The sequence below is a fragment of the Bidens hawaiensis genome, unplaced genomic scaffold (assembly GCF_021521415.1).
Source record: "Bidens hawaiensis isolate Kalapana, Puna unplaced genomic scaffold, B.hawaiensis_p1.1 tig00003307_1, whole genome shotgun sequence".
In the NCBI taxonomy this organism is placed as follows: Eukaryota; Viridiplantae; Streptophyta; class Magnoliopsida; order Asterales; family Asteraceae; genus Bidens; species Bidens hawaiensis.
Window position 1 is genome coordinate 1584946 of NW_027491184.1, and position 14760 is coordinate 1599705.

The window sequence follows — 14760 nt, forward strand, 5'->3', positions numbered from 1 at the left end:
TGGTTATTTGATTTGGAGAAGCTAGTCAAATCATTCAAGATATATCCAGAAGACTATGATGAAACATTTCTGAAAACCAATGTGATTGAAGATTCAAATCAAAAGGGAGTGGATTTGGAAAAGTTGTGGAAAAGGATTGCAAGAAAACAAAAGGAATACACATTCATAAAGAACTCCTCTAGGGCAGATGTTGATCAAGCTCAAGATGACAATCAAGTAAACAATGAAAGTCCTGTATAAGATCAAGCAAATGATATTCAAGAAAATCAAGAAATGCAAAATGATTAAGTACAAGATGAGGGGGTCCAAGCGATCAAAGTGAACAAGATTTCAAGATTTGTTTGAAGAACTGAGACCAGGAAACAAGGACAGATCAATGAGGATACACCGGCAGTTGATGATTCTTCACCTGATTTGAGCATTGAAGATCTGGAACTTAATGATTCAAATCTTGACATAACTATGTCTACTGATGTGATTATTAAAAACCCCTATGTTGAAAAGAATCATCTAGCTGAACACATCATTGGCAATATACATGAAAGGGTCACAAGAAGTCACTCTGAAACTACAAACATTTTCTTATACTGATGCTTTCTATCCCAAATAGAAACAAAGAATATTGTTCAAGCTCTTAGGGACAACATTTGGGTACAAGCAATGCTGGAAGAGTTGGCTCAATTTAGAGACCTACAAGTTTGGGAGCTTGTAGACAGACCAATAAATTAACATGCATTTCGCAAAAAATGGGTGTTCAGAAACAAAAGGGATGAAAAGGGTATTGTAACCAAGAACAAGGTTTGACTTGTAGCATTGGGATTCCTTTAAGAGAAAGGAATTAACTTTGAGGAGGTCTTTACACCTATAGCTAGGCTAGAAGCAATAAGAATCTTTTTAGCCTATGCTGCCTCAAAGAACATCAGGGTATTCCAGCTTGATGTCAAATCTGCCTTCCTAAATGGAAAGATTGAAGAGGAGGTTTATGTTTCTCAACCACCAGGTTTTGAGGATCCTATCTATCCTAACAAGGTGTATAATGAACTGTCAAACCACCACCTTGAAAATTTTCCAAAGGGAAGCTATTGACAAGGCCCACTTTTATAAGAAGAAAGGAAGAGATTTGCTATTGTTACAAGTCTATGTGGATGACATTATATTTGGGTTAACCAATGAAAAGATGTGTATGGAGTTTGAAGAGGTGATGAAATCCAAGTACAGCATGAGTTCAATGGGAGAAATGAACTTCTTCCTAGGCTTACAAGTTCAGCAAAAGGCTTATGGGATTTTCATTTACTAGTCTAAGTATGTACAAGATATATTTGACAAGTTCAAGTGCAATGATTTAAAGACAACTTCAACTCCAATGGATTCAAAAGAAAATATGGTAGCTGATGAAAAGGGGGAGCCAGTGGATGAGCATGAATACAAAGTAAGAATTGGATCACTGATGTATCTAACTGCTTCAAAGCCAGATATCATGTTTGCAGTTTGTGTTTGTGCTAGATTTCAATCAAGCCCCAAGGTTTCTCACATGAATGCTGTGAAAAGGATCTTCAAATATTTGAAGGGAATACCTGACATGGGAATTTGGTATCCAAATAACCAATCTTTTCATCAAACTGCCTACACAGACAGTGATTATGATGGCTGCAACATAAGCATGAAGTCAACTTCAGGGGGATGTCAATTTTTGGGTGACAGATTGGTGTCATGGAAATGCAAGAAGCAGACAACTGTCTCAATCTCAACTGCAGAAGCTAAATACATTGCTGCATCTGCCTGCTGTGCACAAGTCCTCAGGATCCAAAATCAGATGCTGGACTATGGTTTGAACTTTCTCAAAACCCCTATTTACATTGATAACACTGCTGCATCTTTTATTGTTAAGAATCCTGTGCAACATAACAAAACCAAGTACATTGAAATCAGACATCACTTCATAAGAGATTGTAGTGAAAAAGGATTAATTGAAGTAACAAAAGTTGATACAAGTGATAATGTGGATGACATATTTACAAAACCACATGATAGAACAAGGTTCAACTTTCTTTTGAAAGCCCTGGGAATGATCAACTCTAATGAAGTCTGATTGATGATGTGTGCTCAATTGTGGAAACTGACTATCTTTCAATGTTTTTGTTTGAATGGTGTTTGTGTGCATATGATTGAATATGATACTTTCATGATTAACTGATATGTGCTTTAGTTGACTATGTGTGCAAAGTTTGGTATCATTGTTGCTTATGCATGTTTATCAGTTGATGTGTGTATTTGATGTCATGATGAGTGCTCTTGATTTCAATGACTTGATAGTGTAAGCATATCTGACATCACTGATTAATTGCTTGAATATGTGTATTATATGATCATTTGATATTATTAGGATAGGCTAGATCTTGAATGTTAGTACTGTCTACTTGAATGGTAGCTGTTGTTATAGGAGAACTCTGCTAGATGCACCGGGGTCCTACATCGTCTACCGTAAAGCATCTCAAACGGTGGCATACCAACACTTGAATGGTAGCTGTTATTATAGGAGAACTCTGCTAGATGCAGGTGATCATCCCAACTTCCACCAAAATCTTGAACGCAAGCACGTAGCATATCTTCAAGGGCTTGGATCGTCCTTACAGACTATCCATCTGTTTGAGGATGATACGATGTACTGATGTTCAACCTCGTTCCCATAGCTTCATGGAATTTCTTCCAGAACCTTGAAGTGAATCGAGTATCTCTATCGGACATGATCGACAGTGGCACTCCATGCTTAGATACAACCCCTTTGATGAACAAACTTTCTAACGTTTCTGTCGAGATGGCCTCTCGTATAGGCAGAAAGTGAGCACTTTTGGTCAAACGGTACACTATCACCCAAATGGTATCATGATGTTTAGCGGTACGAGGTAGCTTAGTTATGAAATCCATAGTGATGTGTTCCCATTTCCAGTCAGGTATCTCTAGCGGTTGCATCTTCCCATAAGGTTTCTGGTACTCAGCCTTGACTTGCAAGAAGGTTAGGCACTTACTGACATAATCTACTACGTCATTCTTCATTCCTGGCCACCAGTAGTCTCTCTTCAAATCTTGATACATCTTTGTAGCTCCAGGATGACTCGAGTATCTTGACTTATGAGCTTCATCTAATATTCGACCTCTGAGATCGCCATGGCGTGGGATCCACATATGGTCGAACCTAGTCTTAACATCATGGGTGTTTTCCATCAACTCATTTTGCTGGCCGTAAATTCTTTCCTTCTTTATTAACTTCTCGTCTACTAACACTTCTGACTGCACTTTAATGATTTCTTCTAAAAGACTTGAATTCATAATCAGCTGATATGACTTAATTGTTGCAAGGACTTCCTCATTCTTCCGGCTTAGTGCATCGGCAACCACGTTAGCTATACCAGGATAGTACTTAATGTCGCACTCATAATCCTTAATCAATTCTAACCACCATCTCTGCCTCATGTTCAATTCATTATGCTCGAAGAAGTATTTTAAACGCTTATGATCTGTGTAGATGGTACACTTAGTACCGTACTGATAATGTCTCCATATCTTAAGAGCATGTACTACAGCTGCTAACTCTAAATCATGCGTCGGATAAGTACTCTCATGGTCTTTCAACTGACTAGACGCGTAAGCTATCACTTTCCCTCGTTGCATCAACATGCAACCTAACCCACGATGCAAAGCATCAGTACAAACAACCAGATCCTCGTCACCATCGGGTAAAGCAAGAATTGGAGCTTGTGTGAGTCTCTTCTTTGACTCCTGGAAAGCTTCCTCTTGAAACTTACCCGAACTGAATACTATCGACTTTTTGGTTATACCGGTCATCGGTGCGGCTATCTTGGAGAAACCTTCGATGAATCTCCTATAGTATGTTGGAACTTATATTTTAGACTGACGCATCGAATTAATTTGTGGGTGAAAAATATATTATTTGGTCTCAACCAAGGGTGGATGGCTTGAATACCAAGTCATTCTAGACTAGTATAAATAGATGTTTTTATTCATTTGTCTATTATGAGTGACTGTATTGTGTATGTGTGAAATTTAGGGTTTTATCCCTTTGAGAGAGTCTCCGCCTCCAGGATGAGCTATCCTGATGGCGGCTGATATTTCTTAATCGATTGTATGTATGAATGTATGTATGTATGAGTGTTTCATCTTAATTGAATCATTCGGCTAATATTTCATGCTACCATTTCTATCTTTTGTGTTTTGATTACAATTGTTCATCCTACTTTATTGTTGATTGTTAATCAAATCAGGCTCTCTCCCAATACACCACATCCGTCCAAACATCTTTCAAGAGTGAATAGCGAATAAGATTCGATCCTAACCTTAGATCCGAGCTCCACACCGTTAATAATACCGACTATTCACGCTTCCGCACCGGGGCTCGGTTCTCATAATTGGTATCAGAGCCTGGGTTACCGAATCGTTCAGGCTAACCGCTGAACAGATTCATTTCGCTCTTGAATCCACCATGGACGTTAAACGATGAAGTTCGTTGAAATTATTTTTGGGGGTTTTGAAATTATTTGATGTTTTGGAGAAAAGTATGTGGATTGATGTTTGGGTTGATGACTCGTTTGGAGATCCAACATCAATTTCATGTTTATTTGATCAGAACGGTCCAGATCTGATGTAACAGTGTTATTTGGCTCGTTTTGGGGAGACTCTGTTCATCTGATGATTTCCAGATCTGAAAAGGTTGATTATCATATGAAGATAGGTTTCTTTGATTTCGAGATGACTTGGATGGTGCTACAATGATTTATTTCAGATTACGAAACTTGTTTCTGGATCTGAAGAATTAGGGTTTTGTGTGCTCGTGCTGCACAAACAGTAGATGTGTGTTGAAAAATATTGCTGATGGTACAAACTGATAAGGAGAATGTACAAGTCAAGAATGAACAAGTACTAAAGGCAATTTCATCATTGTTTGTTGCAGCAGATGCAAAGTGAATATTCGAGCAAGTTCTGCAAGGGCAAATCAGTGACTGATGACGCAGAAATGAAGTTTTGATGTCTCGAGCACACTATGAACAAAAAAGATTGGACCCGAGTATGAAAAATGACTAAGTGTTGCTTCGAGCACAGGAGGTGTTTTGCCCAAGCACATCTTTGTTTGGCTCGAGCACAGGTTATTTCGAGCACATCTTATATCGAGCACATCAAATTCTAGCACACTTTGTGAAACCCAGAGCATATCCTTTGTCTTCTCAAGAAAACTATCCTCTTTAAGTCTCGAGCACACTTTGTTATTTATCCGAGCAGACTCTTTTATTTCGAGTGTACTTTGTTTTGTCTTGAACAATTATGCTTGTGAAGAGAAAACTCATGTTTGTGTCGAGCACACCCTTGTTCCCGAGCACACTTTTGCTCTCGAGCATGCTTGGTGTTAAGTGAAGAAAATGAAAAATCACAAGTATTCCCAAGCACACTTAGTGATAGTAAGTACTTCCGAGCACACTTTTGCTCCCGAGCACACTCTATGCTCGATGAAAAATTGAAAAATCAAAAGTGTTTTGCTTTCCGGGTACACTTTGCTTCCGAGCACACTTTGTTTTCCGGGTACACTTTGTGCTAGGAAAGTGCTTCCGAGTACACTTTGTGCTTGGAAATGAATCAGAGTATGCTTTGTGCTTGGAAATGAAACCAAGCATACTTTGTGCTAGGAAAGTGCTCCCAAGCACATTGTGTGCCAGGAAACAGAGTTTGTGAAACATTTCAAAGTTTTGAAGAAACTTTTGAGATTTTTGGTGCCGTTGACCGTTTGAACAAGCTATTCTCTACGGAAGATGTATACCAGGGGTATTTTGGTAATTTTTCTCCAATCATCAACAAGCTTATAGAATTCAAACCACATCCAATTTCACGACTTCATCAAAAGCTTTACAAGAACAAGTGTTGACCAAACTTAAGGATTTAATCACTTTTAGTGTCAACCAACTTTTAAATATGTTTATTTGAGATTTTTACAATCTTGATGAGGATGATCAATATTTTTTCACCCACACTTGATTTGAAGACACATTTATTAAAGACAATTGCAATGAAATTGGGGGAGTAAAAATCTTTGAATTTCATTGCAAATGGCTAGCTTCAAATCAAGTAAAAGACTCAAGTTGATCAAGATCAATAATCCAAGGTTTTTCAAAGACGTTTCATCATTTGTAAGTTTTCAGATTTCCTAGTACGGATGAGAAGATGGAGTCATCACGAGCAACAATGTTGAAAGGATGATCTGTCACTTGAACAGTCAAGAACGGGTTATGGTTGACTTGAATGCTATCTTAATTCAGGGAATGGTTTGAATATGATTTACATGGGAAGAAACGGTTTTGAAGAATTGAAGATTATTTGATGATCACAATGATTTTATTTCTTTTTGTGATAACCTTGTTACCTGAAGTTGATCTTTGACATTCAAAGCCTCGTTCATATGCCCATACAAATATATCCAAAAGTGGTATAAGAGTGATATTTCGAAATGAAAATGGGAGAAGCTTAACGTGAGGGGGAGAATTTCTATGAAAGACAACGAGTTATGAGGTGATCATTAAAGAAATTCGATGGCATCTGTCTAAGGGGGAGATTGTTGGAACTTATATTTTAGACCAACGCATCGAATTAATTTGTGGGTGAAAAATATATTATTTGGTCTCAACCAAGGGTGGATGGCTTGAAGACCAAGTCATGCTAGACTAGTATAAATAAATGTTTTTATTCATTTGTCTAGTATGAGTGACTGTATTGTGTATGTGTGAGATTTAAGGTTTTATCCCTTTGAGAGAGTCTCCGCCTCCAAGATGAGCTATCCTGATGGCGGCTGATATTTCTTAATCGATTGTATGTATGAATGTATGTATGTATGGGTGTTTCATCTTAAGTGAATCATTCGGCTAATATTTCATGCTACCATTTCTATCTTTTGTGTTTTAATTACAATTGTTCATCCTACTTTATTGTTGATTGTTAATCAAATCAGGCTCTCTCCCAATACACCTCATCCGTCCAAACATCTTTCAAGAGTGAATAGCGAATAAGATTCGATCCAAACCCTAGATCTGAGCTCCACACCGTTAATAATATCGACTATTCACGCTTCCGCACCGGGGCTCGGTTCTCACATAGTAGCCAGCTAACCCTAGGAAGCTTCGTATATCAGTCGGATTCTGTGGAGTCTTCCAACTCGTTATTGCATCAATCTTAGCTTGGTCCACGGTAATCCCTTTAGGATTAATCACGTGACCTAGAAATTGCACTTCTCTTTACCAGAACGCGCATTTCCAAAACTTAGCATACAACTTCTCTTTCTTCAGAGTTTCCATACTTCTCTCAGATGCTCAGCATGATCAGACTCGCTCCTGGAATAAATCAATATATCATCGATGAAGACGATAACTGACTTATCCAAAATCGGCCGACACACTCTATTCATCATATCCATAAATGCTGCACGAGCATTCGTTAGACCGAATGACATTACGAGGATCTCGTAGTGTCCGTACCGCGTCCGAAACGCTGTCTAAGGGATGTCTGCCTCTTTCACTTTTAGCTGATGATAGCCCGAGCTAATATCTATTCGTGAGAACCAACTTGAACCTTGCAGTTGGTCAAACAGATTATCAATTCTTGGCAGAGGATACCTATTCTTTACCGTAAGCTTGTTCAACTCGCGATAGTCTATGCACATTCTCATACTTCCATCCTTTTTCTTCACGAATAACACTGGTGCGCCCCACGGGGAAACACTTGGTCTAATAAAACCTTTGTCGAGGAGTTCTTGCAGTTGGGACATCAGTTCTTTCATCTCGGACAGTGCTAAACGGTAAGGCGCTTTTGCGACGGGCTGTGCTCCTGGTACTAAATCTATCTGAAATTCTATCTTTCACTCCGGTGGCAACCCCGGATGGTCCTCAGGGAATACTTCTGGGTAGTCGCGCACAATTGGAACATCTTTCATTTCTTTTGTCTCAGCCGTAGCGTTGATAACATACGCCAGGTAGGCACCACACCCTCGCCTTAACAATCCTTCGGCTATTATTATCGAAATGACATTAAGCCCATAACTTTCCTTATCACCATAAACCGTCACCGCACTACCATCCAAGGACTTTAACCTTATTATCCTACTCTTATACACTATGTGAGCTTCATACTCAGACAGCCAATCCATCCCCAATACCACATCAAACCCTCCTACGGTCATAACGTAGAAGGTAACAGGGAACTCTTGTCCCTCTAATTCTATTTTAGCGTTCTTAACCATTTTTATTATTTTAACCGAGGCTTCACTAGCGGTTTCTACTATAAAGGTTTCAGACACTCGGCTACATTTCATTTTAGCTAATTTAGTAAATGGTGTGGCAACGAAACTCTTGTTTGCACCCGAATCGAACAATACAGAAGCGGAAATACCGTTTACTAGAAACGTACCTGTGACGACATTGGGTGCTTGGCTTGTTCTTGAGCCAGCATATAGGCTCTAGTTCTTGGCATAGCTTGATCAGCATCCTTCTTCCCACTACCTCCAGCCTCACCATCGGTGCACTCTCTCGCCATGTGGATTGTCTTGCCACATTTGTAGCATACTGGCTTCGCACTGCACTCATTGGCATAATACCCTACCTTCCCACATTTATAACACGTACTAGACCACATCCTGCGTTCTCCACCGTGATTCATTCCACATTTGTTACAAACATCAGAACTCCTACTCCACTTACACTCACCACCAAGCATCTTTCCGCATGTCTTACACGATTTCTTTTCCCACACTTTCTGCTTCTTATCCTTGGAGTTCCACAACTGAGTGCCAGGTCGTTTAACAGGAGTGACCCACTTCTTGTCCTTCTTCTCCTCCCCCATAACAACATCATCCGCAGCCAGGTCCTCATAAACCATCTCTGCGAGTTCAACAGCAGAGTCAAAAGTAGCAGGTTTATTTGCCATGACTAGCATGCGGACTTTCTGTGGCAATCCCCGCACATAACACTTGATTCTCTTAGCCTCAATGTTGAAATTTTCGGGCACCAACCTAGACATTCAGTTGAACTCGGTGGTGTACTCACGATGTGTCATCGTCCCAGCTTTCAAGTTCAGGAACTTCATCTCCGCCCTCTCAACCTCGTCGTCAGCACAGAATTTCTTCATAACCAGTTGTTTCATATCTTCCCACCTCAGAGCCTTGATCTCATCCCGGGTCTTCCTCTGCTCCACACTTTCCCACCAATACATCGCCTCATCTTCAAATGATTGGGTGGCATAACCGACAGATTGATCAGGACGACACTCGCTAATGCAGATAATTTTATCCATGGCAGTTATCCATTGCAGAGTAGCGATGGCGTCTCCCAAACCAGTTAGCTTCGGCGGGTCATCACCGTTAAGGGACTTATAGTTGCACCCACCTCGGCCTCTTTTCCTGTCATCGGCCTTCACAGACTTAACAACACTAGAAGCCTCCCCCTCATCTTCATCGTCTTTCCTACCATCTCCTTCCGCCCTTCCAGCACTTCTTTCATGGTCTCCAGCAGACCTCTCAGGTTTCATGTTCTTCACGGCAGTGGCTACAGCTTGAACGATAGCGGCTTGAATTAAGGGATCTAGTTGAACCCCTTCATTGTTCTCATGGTTTCTTCTAGCTGCGCTTCCTTCATCTCCATTGTCGGAAGCGGTCTCAACCGAAGGTTGTTGGGCATGACGAGGCCTGCCATGGCGTCTAGTGGGGCCCTCAGTTCTCGCAATTACTCTAGCTCCTACATCGCCTCCCGTTCCAGCCATCGTATTCTAAAAAGGGAAAACACAAACGTCATCACTCAAGTAACTATTTACTATAACGATAGTAAGGCTAACAGGTAATAACAGTGGCCAGCTGTGATTAGCTGATCATGTTACTTTCCGTGTCCTATACACTTCCCTTTATGAGTCTATTTGTGCTGGTTCTACATTAAACAGTTAGTCAATCAAAATAATCAATTAATCATATCCTTATCGTTCACATATCCTTTATTTAGCAATTAAGCTAACATCAACATACATATTTAACCATATACTATACCTTTACTAAGCTTGCTTGAGTGACACATGGCTATCTTGAACTGGCATCTTCTATCTTTTCTTACTTAAATCCCATTCTCTATTCGAGTCTAAGCAAATAGGATGCCTAAATCTCTCGACCTTTGCTCTGATACCAACTTGTAAGGCCCCGTTACCGGTGCCCCACATTTGGTGTTGGATTTATTCATAAACGCAGTTCTAAATATCAGAGTTAATTAAAACATTCACGGAATATAAAAAACTTTCATAAAACATTTCATAACAACCATATCTTGTCTTAAAATAACATCTCGTCTTTCAAAATAAATCAAAGCATTAAACTTAAACTTCTTGAGCCTTCCGATGCCAGCCTCTTATTCAATGCCACGTGTCCCCTCAAGCGAGCTTCCTCATTCTACTCACCTGCGTGCATACTAAAAGTCAGCTACGCTGAGTGAGTTCTAGTTAATCATACAACATGAAATCGGTTCACATACTTGCACACATGCCCGAAGGGGTGTACATTATTCATACTTACTTGTCTTACGTAACTATCCATCCTATTTAAAGAGCTTTCCGCCCTATAACCTCACAAATATTTTAAGGGTCTGGTCCCTAACATCACATATATTATTAGGGTATGGTCCCTACCATCACAGATATTATTAGGGTATGGTCCCTACCATCACAAATATTATTTGGGTCTTATCCCTTCCATCATAGATATTATTAGGGTCTGGTCCCTTTTCAATCTGTCTATCTCTTACATTCATTCATAACGTACATGCATGTCGTTCATATTTCATACATAGCATTATAGCTTGATAGTACATGCAATATCCGAAGATCGTTCACGTACCGGCAAGAAATCATTCTTACCTATCACATAATCACATAAGGAATACACTTATCACTTAGGATAAATATATTAACAATCACGTCGAGTATGCACACAGCCCCGGAAACATAACAAGGAAATGGGGCCAGAAACTCACCTGTATGCGGTTACGTTCACCGTTAATGGTAATCTCTTTCTTCAGTTGCGCACGGCTGACTGTATAATAATTATACGTATCAATTAACTACTACTACCCACATTGTATTTCAATCTTTATATAACCCTCAACGAACAGGGGTCCGGGGGCAGCGCCCCTGGCAGCGGGGTCTAGGGCGGCAGCCCCTAGCAGGGTCCAAGGGGCAGAGCCCCTGGCTAGGGTCGAGCTTGAAAAAATTTTATTTACATTAACTTTCTTAACACATTTTCACTAGGATTTTAATTCATTTTCTAATTCGTTAACTCATTCCTCGTAACGATTTAAGTCTGATACGTAATCCGATTCGTTACCGAACTTAACTTAAGCGAACTTAAGGTTCAGCGAACTTATCAAGAGGCGAAGTTAACCATCCGGCGAACATAGCCTTAGGCGAAATTAATGTTAGGCGAACTTAGTACTCGGCGAACATGCTTGGCGAACTTACTGGGGAACGAAGTTGATCAGGAGCGAACTTGGTATGAAGCGAAGTTATCCAGCTGCAGCCCTGTTCGTCCCTAATCCTCCCCGTAATCACCATCGTTCAACATGAAATCCCCGGGTATGGCGTTTAACCATCCCACGATCATTCTTGTAGTCGTTTTCGATTTTATTTGGCCCGAAAACATGTAAAGTTTGAACCTTTGATTTCAAAATTGTTCAATACAAGACCTTCGGTTTATCTTAAACGATTCGTAAGCAGACGCGGGTTTTCTTATGCTTGTTTCTAACATCAAGTTCGCAACTTTACGTTCCTTTTACACCCAGTCTAATCTCCTTCTAAGTTTCAAGGTTAAACGTTAATAAAAACGTAAACTTTAAGATCGAAACATACCTTTTCGTGTTCGTTTGATCTCGTTTTGCTTGATTAAGAATCCTAGATCTTGTATATAGCTCATGTAACAAAGATATACTTGATCTATCGTCTACTCGATTCCTAACTTCGCCCCAACCCTCACGGCCGTGTATATATATGTGCAGGTGTGTGTTTTTGAGTGTGATAGGCAAATATGGAAGGTAAGAATGAGGATTAGGGTTTTAGGGTTGGTTTAAGGGGGATTTATATCCCTTAAAGCCCATGGACCTAAGGCCCATTATCCTTCGATCCATTCTAATTAGTCCAAGTCCATGATCTTAAATAATACAAATTAATTATTTAGGCCCGATAACTAAACACAACTTCCTTTTATTAAATACGAAATTTTAGGATGTTACTTGGTATTTGAAGGATTTGTACAAAATTTGGAGAAACCAACAAAGAAGTTTTTTGCATATCCGAGGTTCATACAAATAATTTTCAATAAAGAGTTGGAAAACTTACCAACTACAGGAATCACACATGTCCTGCAAAATCCGGATACATTTTAGAGAATAGAAAATCTGGCTAGCACTAGCAGATTTGATCCAGAGCAGGTGTATGAGGAGCTGCCATGGTTGATGTTTGATGACATTTTGATACCTCAGTTGCATGTGGTATTATTTGAGGCTGAGGATGTTGCTGGAGGTGATGGTGAGAATAATGGAGGTGTTGACAATTCAGATGATGATGGAGATAATGATGATGATGCTGGAAATTTGGAGGGAGGAAATGTCAACTTTGAGGTCATTGCACAATCTCAGGGGGAGCATAAAATTATACCAGAACAACCTATACCAGCACCACCTTTGTCACCACAACCACAAGACCAAACCCAAACCTTAACCCAAAGCCAGCCTAAAACATCAATACTAACACCCCCACCACCACAAACACCACCAACCAACAGCCCAATCCAAACAGATACGTTCATTCCTAGCCCACCCCATACTCAATCACGACCCCAACCAATTATAACAACCCAGCCTACCCCTATCCATACCAAAACCATACCTTAAACCAGATCCCAATCACCACCTCAAACACCACCCGAATCATAAACACCACCCACATTCACCATCAACCGCACAAAAACCCACTACTATCCACTAGTGAAAACATTTTTGAAGATGCCAACCCAATAATCCCTCAAACCACTAATCAAGACCAATCAAAACGTGAACCTTTCTTTACCTTACCGCGAATAACCCCTCCTGCCGGAAACTATCTATTTGAAAGAAACTTGGATCTGATGTTGGAGAATGCAAGGTTAAAGGAAAGAAATGAGGAGGTAAAAAAGGAAAATGTGTTACTACTAGATATGTTGGCCCAGGCATTAATAAAAGTTCAAACCCTGGAGCAGGAGGTTGAGAAGACCTCAGCTGCCCCAAAACAGAGAGAGAATATTACAGAGCCAACTGATGATAGTGTGAATGTTGATGTACCGATACTGGAGGGTGTAAGTGTTAAAACAACTGATGTTGATGGGTTGACATGCATTTTAAATTCTTATGATGATGATGAGGAGAGTGAAGAAAGGAGGATGGAGGATGTTGAAAATGAGGATAACAAATATGATGTTATAGAGAAAAATTATGATGTCAATGATGAAGTAATTAATGTTGTATGTAGAGATGAGGATGATGAGGTTAGAGGAGAAGAAGAGACAGGGGATGGATTAGAAAAGATGAATATTAAAGAAAATGTGGCTACCACAGATGTAGCTACTGATGTCCTGACTAATATTATAACTGAAGAACTGACTGATGTAATCAATGAAGATGCTGCTGCTACTAAGGAGTTGATACTTACTGAAACTAAACAACCTGAAAGCTCCAAGAGAGTAGAGTATGATCCAGAGCTGGAAGCACTAGAAAAGAAATTAATGACTATCAGCAGTCTGAGGATGAAGAATATGTACAGAGGAGAATGATTAAAGGAAAGGCAAAGGACTATGAAGAGGAGTCTGTTAAGGCAGATATTGTGAAATAGAGATTATTCGACGAAGAGGAAGAAGCTTCTGCTACTGCAAGTAGAGAATATGAAAATGTTGTAAGAGAGAAAAGAGAGAGGGAAATACTAGCCCAAACCTTGAATCCAGAGCAGTTAACAGAGTAGGAAGCATTGATCAATCAAGCCAATGTTGCTAAGATGATAAATTAAGAAGAGGCTGATGATCAGATTGTCATTGAGGAACTGATTAATTTAAATAGGGCTGAGAAAGTTGATAACTCCCTAGCCTTGGTTGTGAGTATGTTTGCCCAATCCACAAGCCAATCTCATCAGGAACCTGAAAGGGAACCTGAAAAACAAACTGAAGAAACAATTGAAGAGATGTTGGCTAAAGCTTCAAAGATACATGAGAATGTTGGCAGATTTGAAAAGATTTATTCAAGAAAAAGGAAAGCCACTGATCAGGGTGAGAAAGATGATTCGAAGATTAAAAAGGGGAAATGGGATGATAAGAACAAATACTTTATAGAAACCCTTGATGATGAAGCAAGTCCAATAAAGGCGATTCCTTTACAAACATTAAGGACAGATGAACATGTGCAAGGAGTTCACAATGTACCAATTCCTTAGAATCCAACTCCCAATGAACCAAAGATTGATGCTGCATATCAATCAACAGAGGAGGAGGATGAAACTGATGATGATGAAGATAATCAGGAACAAGGTACTGAAACTGCTAAATTTTTTGTCCCCACAAGTCAAAATGACTGATGAACAAAGAGCAAACATTGAACAAAGTTTGTTGGAAGCTAAAAGGAAGAACCCATTGGTTGTGAAATTAAGAAGCTTTGGGATAAGCTT